General features: G+C 52.6%; 1 long non-coding RNA gene across 1 annotated transcript; it reads right to left on the minus strand.

Moving 5' to 3' along the window:
• Nucleotides 1-720: 720 nt before the first annotated feature.
• LOC123134579 (uncharacterized) lies at nt 721-2,017 on the minus strand. The gene is made up of 2 exons (XR_006465672.1): nt 1,587-2,017; nt 721-1,049 (listed from the first exon to the last, which is right to left on the minus strand). It is a non-coding gene; the product is annotated as an uncharacterized lncRNA (long non-coding RNA).
• Nucleotides 2,018-16,742: the final 14,725 nt, after the last annotated feature.

Raw genomic sequence — 16,742 nt, forward strand, 5'->3', positions numbered from 1 at the left:
GGATAAACCTCAGATCACGGACCAAGTCCACATCATTGCTACTAACATAATTTGCAAAATAGTACCAGGGCTAAGTTCATGATAAATTAAAGTTCAATTAATCATATTACTTAAGAACTCCCACTTAGATAGACATCCCTCTAATCGTCTAAGTGATCACGTGATCCAAATCAACTAAACCATGTCAGATCATCACGTGAGATGGAGTAGTTTTCAATGGTGAACATCACTATGTTGATCATATCTACTATATGATTCACGCTCGACCTTTCGGTCTCCAGTGTTCCGAGGCCATATCTGTATATGCTAGACTCGTCAAGTTTAACCTGAGTATTCCGCGTGTGCAACTGTTTTGCACCCGTTGTATTTGAACGTAGAGCCTATCACACCCGATCATCACGTGGTGTCTCAGCACGAAGAACTTTCACAATGGTGCATACTCAGGGAGAACACTTATACCTTGAAATTTAGTGAGAGATCATCTTATAATGCTACCGTCAATCAAAGCAAAATAAGATGCATAAAGGATAAACATCACATGCAATCAAGCTTTTAAATAGCGGATAGCGGGCTACTAGCGGATTGGGGTCGGCATAGCGGAATGCGGATAGCGGACGATATTGCGGGCGCTATGTCCGTGTAGCGGATTTGTAAAAACGCTTGCAAATTTGAGATTATAATGTATACCTTTATGCCACTGACAACAATATGACACTTTAATTGTACAATCATCATTTATATAAGCATAATCATATGGACAATAACTATTCCATCCCGACAATATTCAACCATGCAAACAAAAACTATCAGGGTTACACAACTCGTCCATCTGTACAATATTCAACCGTGTAACCATGCAAACAAAAACTACTAGCCAATCATACAAGTCAGACCATGACCATCGCACAAGAATAAACAGATCTAGTTCTGATCATGGAAGATGCACAAGTCATTCGCCATCCTTATCCTCTTCTCCATTCAGATCCATGTCCACTTCTTGGTCTTCTTAATTACAAATTTACAAGTGCAGATAGTTGACTGAATTACCACTGCAAAAAAAGTAACAAACTTATGGTATTTGACTAAATTACAAGTGCCGTTAGTTGATTTGTTTGCTAGTAAACTGAACTCATTGATACAATACAAAAGAAATTGCAAGCAAACTGAATTTGCAACTGCCAGTAGCCCAGTACAAAATAAAATTACGACTAGACTGAATTTGTCTACCGTAACTGAATTTATAATTTGCTACCAATGAGATTATGAACTATTCTACGATCTGAGCTCCTCCTAATTTTGTCTACTGTAACTCCAAGTGCTACTGCTACCATGAGGAATTTTTTCTATTAAGTACTGACTACTAGTACTAAGTTATGCATCGAATAGACTAATTGTAACTCTGTAAGTGCATCGATCAGAGAAAAGGCAAGTGCATCGAATGGATTAAGCCTACTACGGTAACTCTAAGTGCATCGATCAGAGAAAAGCTGAGCTACCGGATGTACTATGGGCGATTAGTAGAAACAAAGATCAGAGAAAAGGTTAGCAGCCCGACTAAAGAGGTAGTTGAGCGAGGAGGTGCGGACCTTCTGGATAGGGACATCGACGAGTAGGGCGTCAATCAGGGACCAGAGAGGGGACGTGGGCATTGAGCTTGAGCGCCGCCGTCCCAGTGAGGTACTGCCCGCTGGCTCGCCGTGTTATCCCGCACCGGCTTGTCGTCGACCATGGAAGGGCGTTGAGCAGGAGCGAGGAGGTGGCCGTCGTGCTGGCTGCTCCCTCAAAGACCGGCAGGGGAAGAGGGGGCTAGGGTAGCAGCGGCATCGGGTGATGGTGAGCCTGGATTTGCCTCTCCGTCCGGCCTCCGGCGTTAGCCGCATCGCCACCAAGGAAGTGCCCGCCACCCGTCGCCAGGAGAAGGGGATGGGATAAGAGGATTCGTGGTCTAAATTTTTTTAGCTGTCCGCTATGACCGCAACCAGTTCCACACAAAGGACCGCTATTGAGGTCTGACATGTCATATATCGGCCACATCGTGCCAATCACGCTATTACCGAGCGCAGCTTTCGACTTGTAGCGTCTGCACTGCGCTACCGCTATTGCGGCCGCAATAGCGTTCATAGAAGCCGCTATTTAAAACCTTGCATACAATCAATATAAGTGATATGATATGGCTATCATCATCTTGTGCTTGTGATCACCATCTCCGAAGCACCGTCATGATCACCATCGTCACCGGCGCGACACCTTGATCTCCATCATAGCATCGTTGTCGTTTCGCCACCTATTGATTCTATGACTATCGCTACCGCTTAGTGATAAAGTAAGCAATTACAGGGCGATTGCATTGCATACAATAAAGTGACAACCATATGGCTCCTGCCAGTTGCCGATAACTTGGTTACAAAACATGATCATCTCATACAAAAAAATATAGCATCACGTCTTGACCATATCACATCACAACATGCCCTGCAAAAACAAGTTAGACGTCCTCTACTTTGTTGTTGCAAGTTTTACGTGGCTGCTACGGGCTAAGCAAGAACTGTTCTTAACTACGCATCAAAACCACAATGATAGTTTGTCAAGTTGGTGTTCTTTTAACCTTCTCAAGGACCGGGCATAGCCACACTCGGTTCAACTAAAGTTGGAGAAAGTGACACCCACCAGCCACCTATGTGCAAAGCACATCAGTAGAACCAGTCTCGCGTAAGCGTATGTTTAATGTCGGTCCGGGCCGCTTCATCCAACAATAACGCCGAACCAAAGTATGACATGCTGGTAAGTAGTATGACATGTATCGCCCACAGCTCACCTATGTTCTACTCGTGCATATAAGATCTACGCATAAAACCAGGCTCGGATGCCACTGTTGGGGAACGTAGTAATTTCAAAAAAATTCCTACGCACACTCAAGATCATGGTGATGCATAGCAACGAGATGGGAGAGTGTTGTCCACGTACCCTCGTAGACTGAAAGAGGAAGCGTTAGAACAACGCGGTTGATGTAGTCGTACGTCTTCAGGCCCGACCGATCAAGCACCGAAACTAGGGCACCTCCGAGTTCTAGCACATGTTCAACTCGATGACGTCCCTCGAACTCCGATCCAGCTGAGTGTCGAGGGAGAGTTCCGTCAGCACGATGGCGTGGTGACGATATTGATGTTCTACTGTCGTAGGGCTTTGCCTAAGCACCGCTACAATATTATCGAGGAGGACTATGGTGGAGGGGGGCACCGCACATGGCTAAGAGATCAAGAGATCAATTGTTGTGTCTATGGGGTGCCCCCCTTCCCCGTATATAAAGGAGTGGAGGAGGGGGTGGCCAAAGGGGGGTGGCGCGCCCTATGGGGCGAGTCCAACTCCCACCGGGAGTAGGACTCCCCTTTTTCCTATTAGGAGAGGGAGAGGGAAGGCAGAGGAAGGAGGAACGAAGGAAAGGGGGGCCGGGCCCACTCCCAATTCGGATTGGGCTTGGGGGGGCATGCCCTCTCCTTTGCTCCTTTCCCCTCCTTTCCACTAAGGCCCAATAAGGCCCATATACCTCCCGGGGGGTTCCGATAACCTCCCGGAGCTCCGGTATTGTCCCAATCTCACCTGGAACCTTTTCGGTGTCCAAATATAGTCATCCAATATATCGATCTTTATGTCTCGACCATTTCGAGACTCCTAGTCATGTCCGTGATCACATCCGGGACTCCGAACAACCTTCGATAAATCAAAACTCATAAACTCATAATAAAACTGTCAATGAAACCTCAAGCATGCGGACCCTACGGGTTCGAGAACTATGTAGACATGACTGAGACACATTTCTGGTCAATAACCAATAGCAGAACCTGGATGCTCATATTGGTTCCTACATATTCTACGAAGATCTTTATCGATCAAACCGCATAACAACATACATTGTTCCCTTTGTCATCGGTATGTTACTTGCCCGAGATTCGATTATCGGTATCCCAATACCTAGTTCAATCCTGTTACCGGCAAGTCTCTTTACTCGTTATGTAATGCATCATTCCGCAACCAACTCATTGGCTACATTGCTTGCAAGGCTTATAGTGATGTGCATTACCGAGAGGGCCCAGAGATACCTCTCCGACAATCGGAGTGACAAAACCTAATCTTCAAATACACCAACACAACATGTGCCTTTGGAGACACCTGTAGAGCTCCTTTATAATCACCTAGTTACGTTGTGACGTTTGGTAGCACACAAAGTGTTCCTCCGGTAAACGGGAGTTGCATAATCTCATAGTTGTAGGAGCATGTATAAGTCATGAACAAAGCAATATCAACATACTAAATGATCAAGTGCTAAGCTAATGGAATGGGTCATGTCAATCACATCATTCTCCTAATGATGTGATCTCGTTAAGCAAATGACAACTCATGTCTATGGTTAGGAAACATAACCATCTTTGATTAATGAGCTAGTCAAGTAGAGGCATACTAGTGACATTAAGTTTGTCTATGTATTCACACATGTATCATGTTTCTGGTTAATACAATTCTAGCATGAATAATAAACATTTATCATGACATAAGGAAATAAATAATAACTTTATTATTGCCTCTAGGGCATATTTCCTTCACCTCGTTCCCAGAACACCAACAGTAGCCCCCGGGCCCAAGGCGCGCTCGGACTTGGCTTAGCAACGAAGCGAAAGGGCAAGTGCAGAGCGCCGCGGGCCCCAACATCCTGCGGCCTTGGGCGCCGCGTGGCGGTTGATTGGATGTGGGCGTCTCTGCTTCCCCATGCTGCCTCGGCAACTGCCTGATTTGACGAGTCCCTACATGTAGAAATGAGTCATGATTACCCGCGATCGTGGATGCCGACGGTTGGCCTCCCTTGGGTTATAAATGTGGAAGGGTGCAGGCCCCCGCTGCACATCTCCCTGCCTCCTCTTGCTCTTTCTTCTTCCCTGCTCCAGTAGCTCGCCGTGTCCCATGGCGCCGACGGAGAGGTTCTCGACCGCGGAGAAGGGGAAAACTCGCCGGGAAGGGCCTGACTCCCCTCCGCACAAGCGCGGCCGAGGTCGCCCCCGCAAGCACCCCGCGACTCCTGCTGTGGTTCCTCGTGGTCGCGGCGGTGGTCCCTCGCATGGTGACGACCGCCCGGTGAGTGAGGGAAGACGCGTTGTGGCTGCGCGGCCTCCCAGGCCATGCTTCCATTCGGTTGAGGTGTTGCCGGAGTTTGTCGTGTGGTCGGCAAACCCGGACGGCAACTGGCTCCAGCTTCCCCGCTTGTCGGGGGTTGGGTACGACATATGACAAAGGATGGCTTATCATGGTGGGAGCGAGTAGAACGTCGCCGGTGCCCGGAAGCGGGATGAGGCGAAGACATGCACGCCGGCGGATCTTACCCAGCTTCAGGGCTCTCCGAGGAGATAACACCCCTACTGCTGCTCTGCGGGGTCTCCGCATGGTCACTATGGCAAAGTGAATACAATGGTGCTCCTAGAGCTGTTTCTAGAGGTAGGAGAGGGCAGGGCTAGTTCTCTCCTTCCTATGTGATCGGTCTAATGCTAAAGAGGCTATCCTTGTTACATGGGCGCCCCGGGGGGCTTATATAGGCCTGCCCCCCAGGGATACAATGGTAATCCGGCTGGGCGCGGGTCCCAGCCGTCTGTCTCTCAGGCCGCCGTCTTCTCCGCTGACTTCTGGGGCCCACCGACTGGCGGGCCCCGCGGACAGGCCTGGTACTGTAGTGGTGCTTCTGATGACGCTGGCTTGGTCATGGGGTCATGGCAACAGTGCCGCCGCCTGACGGGCGATCACTGTCGCCATTCCCCATCTTGTCTGGTTAATGGCGTGCGGGACCCGTGGGAGGGGCCAGCCGACTCTAGGGGGCCGACTCCCACGGGGCCGTCTTCGTGGCCCTCTCGCCGCCTTCGGTACTCCCGCTGACGGATGGGTCCCGCCGTCTCTGGGCCGTACAGGTAGGCCGTCGTGGGCACAGTGTGCCGCCCACGTGGGCTGAGGTCAGGGCAGGCATGGCAACAGTCCCGCGCCACGATGGAGATCTCCAGCGATATGGCGCACTGTAGCCATGCCAGCCCCTCGTAAGCGGGGTAGAGACGGCCACGCTGCGACCGTACTCCACCCCGTCCATCGTGGCGAAGGAAAGAGGTGGTTGGAGTCACGGGCCGACTCCCATAGTCGTCTGCTCTTGAAGTCGTCAGCTAAGAGTCGGCCCATCTGGAAGCCGAGACCCAAGAGTCGGCTTAATTCGAAGTCGTCCCTGGAACTCGGCCGCGAGGGACAGTTGCTGCCGACTCCCAGGAGGCAGCTCTTCATCGTGGAGTCTTGAGGGGCGCAACCTGCCCCGATGTTTTGAAAGGCTCTCGGGCTTGGGTTAGCCTACCAGTGGCCCATTACTCCGACAGTAGTCCCCGAAGCTGGTGAGGCGCCGCGGGAGACGTGCCGGGGAGCCTCAACAGTTTCATCTCTCCGGGGGTGGAATCTCGACCTAGCTCGCCGTCTTCCTCCAGGCCGACTAGCTGGAGTCGGCCTCGCAGAAAGCCGTCTTGCCTCTTAGAGAGTTTGAACGTCGCGCCAGGTTCCAGGCGGCGTGCCTGATATGCTTCTGGGCAGCCGCCCGTTGCGGGTCTGTCGCATGGCGCCACGTGGAGGGGTCAGTCTGCCCACCCACGCGTGCGGCGGGACATGACCTCAGGCGGGGGCCGCCACTACCATGCCTCGGCACGCGAGCAGATTTGCTGCGGACGTGCGGACGGTTGGGTTTCCCACACCGTAACTGCACGCAGTTACTGCGTGTGGTAAATCGTGGGGGGCGTGGGGGCCGGGGCGCAGTTAATCCCACGCCCGCCCCATCGGCTTTTCAGCCCTATGAGCCTAAAAGTAGGCGGGAGGAAAGGAGCGGCGAAGCACGCGCGCCCATCTCCCCCACTCCCCTTGCTTCCTTCTTGCTTCTTCTTCCTCTCGTCGCTTCCGTATCGAGCTACGCCACGCTTGCGACGATGAGCTCTTCCTTCGCCGCCGCACCCGCTGCCGTGCGCTCCAGCGTGTGGGACGGCTTTGAGGTGGACGACGACATCATTGAGTTCCTCCGCAAGACGCGTCGTCTCCCCGGCGCGGAGCTAGCGCGAGCCCGTGCTGTGCCGGAGAGGGAAATAGTGCCGGCACCGGAGGAGGGAGAGCGGGTCGTGTTTCGCTCGCACCTCATGCGCGGCTTGGGGCTGCTGGCGAGCGGCTTCTTCTGCTCCTTCTTGGAGTTCCATGGGCTCCAGCCACACCACCTCACCCCGAACACGGTGGTGCTGCTGGCTGCCTTCGCCACCTTGTGCGAAGGCTTCCTCGGTGTTCTCCCCACAATCGAACTGTGGGGAGAGTTCTTCCAGTCCAAGCTCGGCACGCACGTCGCCGGCGTGCCGGCCCAATGCGGCGCCTTCATCGTGATGCGGAGATCGAGGGCCGACAATCCGTTTCCCGCCATCCCGCTGATCAAGTCGGTGATGATGTGGCAGTGTTCTTACTTCTATGTGAAGAACGTCGCCGCAGACAGCGACTGGGTCAACCTGCCGGCCTTCGAAGCTGGCGCACCGGCCGGGAGGCTCCCCAGCTGGTCCCACCGGGTCAAGACGCTGACTCCCGCTGGGGCCGCCGCCGTCGCACGACTCCGAGACCTGTCGCAGTCGGAGGGCCTGACTGGGTCTGACTTGCTGGCCGCCTTCGTGGCGCGCCGAGTCCTCCCGCTCCAAGGCCGACCTCATCTGATTTGTTAGATGAGCGGCCACCGGGATCCGAGTCGGCTCTGCTCCAAGGACATGCCCCACGCGGAGGTGGCGGACATTGTGAACCATATCTCAAACTGTAACCTCGCGGCGACTTGGCAGTTTGGCAAGGAGCCGTACTCACGCGCCAACCCCCCGCCTGTCGTAAGTCATCTTTCTTCTTCTTTTGTCTTCTTTGCAGCCGAATCCCACTTCTAATCTTTTTGGTTTTTCTTGAGTCGGAACCCCCTCATCCAGCCTTCAGCCGGCACCGCAGGCTCGGCCCGCCAGTTCATCTCCGACCGGGCGGAGAGCGACGTCGACGACCCTGACTTGGGGGCAGCGGCGATGGAGGCCGACGCTGAAGGAGGCGGAGGAGGAGGCTTCAGGCCGTCGGCCACCTTTGCCGACTGGCCTGATGACGACGCCGAGGGGGAAGTCATCCCGCACCGCCAACCGAAGGTCGGCCATCAGGGCGCGGGCTCCTCCGCCGGCTTGGATAGCCAAGGCGGCGCGAAGAGGCGGCGGGCCGGGCCGAGCTTGCCTAGCGGCCGGTCGAAGAAGTTCAAGGGGGCGGCCGCCGCGACCAAGCAGGAAGAGGCGCTCGCGAAGGCCAACCGCTTCCATAAGGAAGTGAAGAAGCCGCCGCTGGTCTCCGCGTAAGTGCCTCCGTTCTTGACTTGTTTTGCTCTTGGTGGATTTTTGTCCAAATCTTTTTACATGCTTTCTTCGTCTCAGGGCTCCCCTCACCTTCGAGAGGGTCGCCGCCGCCTCCGTCATGGGGTCGGCGGAGACTTCTGCCAGTACTCGACGGATTGATCCCGCCGCCGACCTTCAGGAGGCGACGGAGCGGAACGCGCGGGAGAAGCGCGATGAGGACGAAGCCGCCCGTCTGGAGAAGGCGGAGGCTGAGAAGGCGGCTGCCTCCGCCCAGAGGAAGCTGGACGAGGCCGAAGCCGCCGTGGTGGCAAGGCAGCAAGCTGAGGAGGCGGCGCGCCGCTAATCGGCGCAGCTTGTCATCCTGCTGAACTCCGTGCCGCCACCCCCGGAGTTCACGGGGCAGACTGGGGAAGCCGGCGGCGAGCACCCTATCATGGAGAGGGAGAGCGGCGAGGCCTCCATGTCAATCACGGCCGCGCCACCTCCGCCGCCTCTGCCGCCATCTGCGAGCACACGAGGTAAACAGCCGGCGGGCCTGCCGGCGCCGCCAACTGCGGACGAGTCCGAGGCGAGGCTGCTCCTTCAAGTCGCCTCGCCAGCACGCCACCGCCTCGAGAGGGCGACTTCGGCGCCACGCCCGTTGGAGACCGGTGCCGCCAGCTCGGCCATCCCAGACGCCGAGGCGACGAGTGCCCCGCCCGTTGGGTGGGTGCAAGGAGGCGGCACGGGCCCACTGAACCAGGCGCTTCTGGACGTTTAGGCGAAGCTGCGAGCCGAGGGCGACGCCATCCAGGCCTGCACCAAAGCGCATCTGGCATCACGAGTAGCCGTCCGGGTATGCTTTCTTTTTGACTTTGTTCTTCTTTGTTCTTCTCTATGGGGGCGCGCCAGCGCACCCACTGGGTGTAGTCCCCAAGTTTCGGGCCAGCTGTTGAGCAGGCGGCTCGGAACTCCTTTGGCGAGTTCCGATACTTATCTTTGTCTAAAAATTCTTATTGCAGGAGTACCACAACCTCCGCGTCACTGCCTTGAACCGCAATGTTGAGGAGCTGGGCAAGCGGACTGTTGACTTGTCAGAGAGTCGGAGTGAGTCTTCCTTCTTCTTCGCGGGGGCGCGCTGGCGCACCCGCGGGCTGTAGTCCCCGAGATTCGAGCCGACTACTGAGCAGTCGGGCCGGATCTTCTCAGCGACTTCCTTTGCTGACGACTTAACGTCTTTCTTTTTTATTGTTCGAAAACTTTTGTTGTTTGCCTTTCATTCAATTTGAATTTAAATCGTTTTGAACTAATGCGAGACTATCAACAGTAATCCGAGGTGACGTGGCATCATTAGCAGGGAATTACTGTAGTCTAATTATCCGGCCGTCACAAGTACTTAGACAATCTAAGCACTTGCTCACTAGTTGAGCAATTCTCCTCCATCTTTTAGGCGAAGTATTTGTCAGAGGTCTCATACCTCTTGAGACGGGCATGAGTCTGAAATATCAATTTCATCTCATGGAACATCTCATATGTTCCGTGATGTTTCAAAAACGTTTTTGTAGTCCCGGTTCTAATCCATAAAGCATGGTGCACAAAACTATCAAGTAGTCATCATATTGAGCTAGGCAAACATTCATAACGTCTGCATCTGCTCCTGCAATGGGTCTGTCACCTAGCGGGGCATCAAGGACATAATACTTATGTGCAGCAATGAGGATAAACCTCAGATCACGGACCAAGTCCACATCATTGCTACTAACATAATTTGCAAAATACTACCAGGGCTAAGTTCATGATAAATTAAAGTTCAATTAATCATATTACTTAAGAACTCCCACTTAGATAGACATCCCTCTAATCGTCTAAGTGATCACGTGATCCAAATCAACTAAACCATGTCATATCATCACGTGAGATGGAGTAGTTTTCAATGGTGAACATCACTATGTTGATCATATCTACTATATGATTCACGCTCGACCTTTCGGTCTCCAGTGTTCCGAGGCCATATCTGTATATGCTAGACTCATCAAGTTTAACCTGAGTATTCCGTGTGTGCAACTGTTTTGCACCCGTTGTATTTGAACGTAGAGCCTATCACACCCGATCATCACGTGGTGTCTCAGCACGAAGAACTTTCACAATGGTGCATACTCAGGGAGAACACTTATACCTTGAAATTTAGTGAGAGATCATCTTATAATGCTACCGTCAATCAAAGCAAAATAAGATGCATAAAGGATAAACATCACATGCAATCAAGCTTTTAAATAGCGGATAGCGGGCTAGTAGCTGATTGGGGTCGGCATAGCGGAATGCAGATAGCGGACGATATTGCGGGCGCTATGTCCGTGTAGCGGATTTGTAAAAACGCTTGCAAATTTGAGATTATAATGTATACCTTTATGCCACTGACAACAATATGACACTTTAATTGTACAATCATCATTTATATAAGCATAATCATATGGACAAAAACTATTCCATCCCGACAATATTCAACCATGCAAACAAAAACTATCAGGGTTACACAACTCGTCCATCTGTACAATATTCAACCGTGTAACCATGCAAACAAAAACTACTAGCCAATCATACAAGTCAGACCATGACCATCGCACAAGAATAAACAGATCTAGTTCTGATCATGGAAGATGCACAAGTCATTCGCCATCCTTATCCTCTTCTCCATTCAGATCCATGTCCACTTCTTGGTCTTCTTAATTACAAATTTACAAGTGCAGATAGTTGACTGAATTACCACTGCAAAAAAAGTAACAAACTTATGGTATTTGACTAAATTACAAGTGCCGTTAGTTGATTTGTTTGCCAGTAAACTGAACTCATTGATACAATACAAAAGAAATTGCAAGCAAACTGAATTTGCAACTGCCAGTAGCCCAGTACAAAATAAAATTACGACTAGACTGAATTTGTCTACCGTAACTGAATTTATAATTTGCTACCAACGAGATTATGAACTATTCTACGATCTGAGCTCCTCCTAATTTTGTCTACTGTAACTCCAAGTGCTACTGCTACCATGAGGAATTTTTTCTCTTAAGTACTGACTACTAGTACTAAGTTATGCATCGAATAGACTAACTGTAACTCTGTAAGTGCATCGATCAGAGAAAAGGCAAGTGCATCGAATGGATTAAGCCTACTACGGTAACTCTAAGTGCATCGATCAGAGAAAAGCTGAGCTACCGGATGTACTATGGGCGATTAGTAGAAACAAAGATCAGAGAAAAGGTTAGCAGCCCGACTGAAGAGGTAGTTGAGCGAGGAGGTGCGGACCTTCTGGATAGGGACATCGACGAGTAGGGCGTCAATCAGGGACCAGAGAGGGGACGTGGGCATTGAGCTTGAGCGCCGCCGTCCCAGTGAGGTACTGCCCGCCGGCTCGCCGTGTTATCCCGCACCGGCTTGTCGTCGACCATGGAAGGGCGTTGAGCAGGAGCGAGGAGGTGGCCGTCGTGCTGGCTGCTCCCTCAAAGACCGGCAGGGGAAGAGGGGGCTAGGGTAGCAGCGGCATCCGGTGATGGTGAGCCTGGATTTGCCTCTCCGTCCGGCCTCCGGCGTTAGCCGCATCGCCGCCAAGGAAGTGCCCGCCACCCGTCGCCAGGAGAAGGGGATGGGATAAGAGGATTCGTGGTCTAAATTTTTTTAGCTGTCCGCTATGACCGCAACTAGTTCCACACAAAGGACCGCTATTGAGGTCTGACATGTCATATATCGGCCACATCGTGCCAATCACGCTATTACCGAGCGCAGCTTTCGACTTGTAGCGTCTGCACTGCGCTACCGCTATTGCGGCCGCAATAGCGTTCATAGAAGCCGCTATTTAAAACCTTGCATACAATCAATATAAGTGATATGATATGGCTATCATCATCTTGTGCTTGTGATCACCATCTCCGAAGCACCGTCATGATCACCATCGTCACCGGCGCGACACCTTGATCTCCATCATAGCATCGTTGTCGTTTCGCCACCTATTGATTCTATGACTATCGCTACCGCTTAGTGATAAAGTAAGCAATTACAGGGCGATTGCATTGCATACAATAAAGTGACAACCATATGGCTCCTGCCAGTTGCCGATAACTTGGTTACAAAACATGATCATCTCATACAAAAAAATATAGCATCACGTCTTGACCATATCACATCACAACATGCCCTGCAAAAACAAGTTAGACGTCCTCTACTTTGTTGTTGCAAGTTTTACATGGCTGCTATGGGCTAAGCAAGAACCGTTCTTAACTACGCATCAAAACCACAATGATAGTTTGTCAAGTTGGTGTTCTTTTAACCTTCTCAAGGACCGGGCATAGCCACACTCGGTTCAACTAAAGTTGGAGAAAGTGACACCCGCCAGCCACCTATGTGCAAAGCACATCGGTAGAACCAGTCTCGCGTAAGCGTATGTTTAATGTCGGTCCGGGCCGCTTCATCCAACAATAACGCCGAACCAAAGTATGACATGCTGGTAAGTAGTATGACATGTATCGCCCACAACTCACCTATGTTCTACTCGTGCATATAAGATCTACGCATAAAACCAGGCTCGGATGCCACTGTTGGGGAACGTAGTAATTTCAAAAAATTTCCTACGCACACTCAAGATCATGGTGATGCATAGCAACGAGATTGGAGAGTGTTGTCCACGTACCCTCGTAGACTGAAAGAGCTAGCGTTAGAACAACGCGGTTGATGTAGTCGTACGTCTTCAGGCCCGACCGATCAAGCACCGAAACTAGGGCACCTCCGAGTTCTAGCACATGTTCAACTCGATGACGTCCCTCGAACTCCGATCCAGCTGAGTGTCGAGGGAGAGTTCCGTCAGCACGATGGCGTGGTGACGATATTGATGTTCTACTGTCGTAGGGCTTTGCCTAAGCACCTCTACAATATTATCGAGGAGGACTATGGTGGAGGGGGGCACCGCACATGGCTAAGAGATCAAGAGATCAATTGTTGTGTCTATGGGGTGCCCCCCTTCCCCGTATATAAAGGAGTGGAGGAGGGGGTGGCCAAAGGGGGGTGGCGCGCCCTATGGGGCGAGTCCAACTCCCACCGGGAGTAGGACTCCCCTTTTTCCTATTAGGAGAGGGAGAGGGAAGGCAGAGGAAGGAGGAACGAAGGAAAGGGGGGCCGGGCCCACTCCCAATTCGGATTGGCCTTGGGGGGGCATGCCCTCTCCTTTGCTCCTTTCCCCTCCTTTCCACTAAGGCCCAATAAGGCCCATATACCTCCCGGGGGGTTCCGATAACCTCCCGGAGCTCCGGTATTGTCCCAATCTCACCTGGAACCTTTTCGTGTCCAAATATAGTCGTCCAATATATCGATCTTTATGTCTCGACCATTTTGAGACTCCTAGTCATGTCCGTGATCACATCCGGGACTCCGAACAACCTTCGATAAATCAAAACTCATAAACTCATAATAAAACTGTCAATGAAACCTCAAGCATGCGGACCCTACGGGTTCGAGAACTATGTAGACATGACTGAGACACATTTCCGGTCAATAACCAATAGCAGAACCTGGATGCTCATATTGGTTCCTACATATTCTATGAAGATCTTTATCGATCAAACCGCATAACAACATACATTGTTCCCTTTGTCATCGGTATGTTACTTGCCCGAGATTCGATTATCGGTATCCCAATACCTAGTTCAATCCTGTTACCGGCAAGTCTCTTTACTCGTTATGTAATGCATCATTCCGCAACCAACTCATTGGCTACATTGCTTGCAAGGCTTATAGTGATGTGCATTACCGAGAGGGCCCAGAGATACCTCTCCGACAATCGGAGTGACAAAACCTAATCTTCAAATACACCAACACAACATGTGCCTTTGGAGACACCTGTAGAGCTCCTTTATAATCACCCAGTTACGTTGTGACGTTTGGTAGCACACAAAGTGTTCCTCCGGTAAACGGGAGTTGCATAATCTCATAGTTGTAGGAGCATGTATAAGTCATGAACAAAGCAATATCAACATACTAAATGATCAAGTGCTAAGCTAATGGAATGGGTCATGTCAATCACATCATTCTCCTAATGATGTGATCTCGTTAAGCAAATGACAACTCATGTCTATGGTTAGGAAACATAACCATCTTTGATTAATGAGCTAGTCAAGTAGAGGCATACTAGTGACATTAAGTTTGTCTATGTATTCACACATGTATCATGTTTCTGGTTAATACAATTCTAGCATGAATAATAAACATTTATCATGACATAAGGAAATAAATAATAACTTTATTATTGCCTCTAGGGCATATTTCCTTCACCTTGTTCCCAGAACACTGACAGTAGCCCCCGGGCCCAAGGCGCGCTCGGACTTGGCTTAGCAACGAAGCAAAAGGGAAAGTGCAGAGCGCCGCGGGCCCCAATATCCTGCGGCCTTGGGCGCCGCGTGGCGGTTGATTGGATGTGGGCGTCTCTGCTTCCCCATGCTGCCTCGGCAACTGCCTGATTTGACGAGTCCCTACATGTAGAAATGAGTGATGATTACCCGCGATCGTGAATGCCGACGGTTGGCCTCCCTTGGGTTATAAATGTGGAAGGGTGCAGGCCCCCGCTGCACATCTCCCTGCCTCCGCTTGCTCTTTCTTCTTCCCTGCTCCAGTAGCTCGCCGTGTCCCATGGCGCCGACGGAGAGGTTCTCGGCCGCGGAGAAGGGGAAAACTCGCCGGGAAGGGCCTGACTCCCCTCCGCACAAGCGCGGCCGAGGTCGCCCCCGCAAGCACCCCGCGACTCCTGCTGTGGTTCCTCGTGGTCGCGGCGGTGGTCCCTCGCATGGTGACGACCGCCCGGTGAGTGAGGGAAGACGCGTTGTGGCTGCGCGGCCTCCCAGGCCACACTTCCATTTGGTTGAGGTGTTGCCGGAGTTTGTCGTGTGGTCGGCAAACCCGGACGGCAACTGGCTGCAGCTTCCCCGCTTGTCGGGGGTTGGGTACGACATATGACAAAGGATGGCTTATCATGGTGGGAGCGAGTAGAACGTCGCCGGTGCCCGGAAGCGGGATGAGGCGAAGACATGCACGCCGGCGGATCTTACCCAGCTTCAGGGCTCTCCGAGGAGATAACACCCCTACTGCTGCTCTGCGGGGTCTCCGCATGGTCACTATGGCAAAGTGAATACAATGGTGCTCCTAGAGCTGTTTCTGGAGGTAGGAGAGGGCAGGGCTAGTTCTCTCCTTCCTATGTGATCGGTCTAATGCTAAAGAGGCTATCCTTGTTACATGGGCGCCCCGGGGGGCTTATATAGGCCTGCCCCCCAGGGATACAATGGTAATCCGGCTGGGCGCGGGTCCCAGCCGTCTGTCTCTCAGGCTGCCGTCTTCTCCGCTGACTTCTGGGGCCCGCCGACTGGCGGGCCCCGCGGACAGGCCTGGTACTGTAGTGGTGCTTCTGATGACGCTGGCTTGGTCATGGGGTCATGGCAACAGTGCCGCCGCCTGACGGGCAATCACTGTCGCCATTCCCCATCTTGTCTGGTTAATGGCGTGCGGGACCCGTGGGAGGGGCCGGCCGACTCTAGGGGGCCGACTCCCACGGGGCCGTCTTCGTGGCCCTCTCGCCGCCTTCGGTACTCCCGCTGACGGATGGGCCCCGCCGTCTCTGGGCCGTACAGGTAGGCCGTCATGGGCACAGTGTGCCGCCCACGTGGGCTGAGGTCAGGGCAGGCATGGCAACAGTCCCGCGCCACGATGGAGATCTCCAGCGATATGGCGCACTGTAGCCATGCCAGCCCCTCGTAAGCGGGGTAGAGACGGCCACGCTGCGACCGTACTCCACCCCGTCCATCGTGGCGAAGGAAGGAGGTGGTTGGAGTCACGGGCCGACTCCCATAGTCGTCTCCTCTTGAAGTCGTCAGCTAAGAGTCGGCCCATCTGGAAGCCGAGACCCAAGAGTCGGCTTAATTCGAAGTCGTCCCTGGAACTCGGCCGCGAGGGACAGTTGCGGCCGACTCCCAGGAGGCAGCTCTTCATTGTGGAGTCTTGAGGGGCGCAACCTGCCCCGATGTTTTGAAAGGCTCTCGGGCTTGGGTTAGCCTACCAGTGGCCCATTACTCCGACAGTAGTCCCCGAAGCTGGTGAGGCGCCGCATGAGACGTGCCGGGGTGCCTCAACAGTTTCATCTCTCCGGGGGTGGAAACTCGACCTAGCTCGCCGTCTTCCTCCAGGCCGACTAGCTGGAGTCGGCCTCGCAGAAAGCCGTCTTGCCTCTTAGAGAGTTTGAACGTCGCGCCAGGTTCCAGGCGGCGTGCCTGATATGCTTCTGGGCAGCCGCCCGTTGCGGGTCCGTCGCATGGCGCCACGTGGAGGGGTCAGTCT

This window comes from Triticum aestivum, chromosome 6B, assembly GCF_018294505.1.
Source record: "Triticum aestivum cultivar Chinese Spring chromosome 6B, IWGSC CS RefSeq v2.1, whole genome shotgun sequence".
In the NCBI taxonomy this organism is placed as follows: domain Eukaryota; kingdom Viridiplantae; phylum Streptophyta; class Magnoliopsida; order Poales; family Poaceae; genus Triticum; species Triticum aestivum.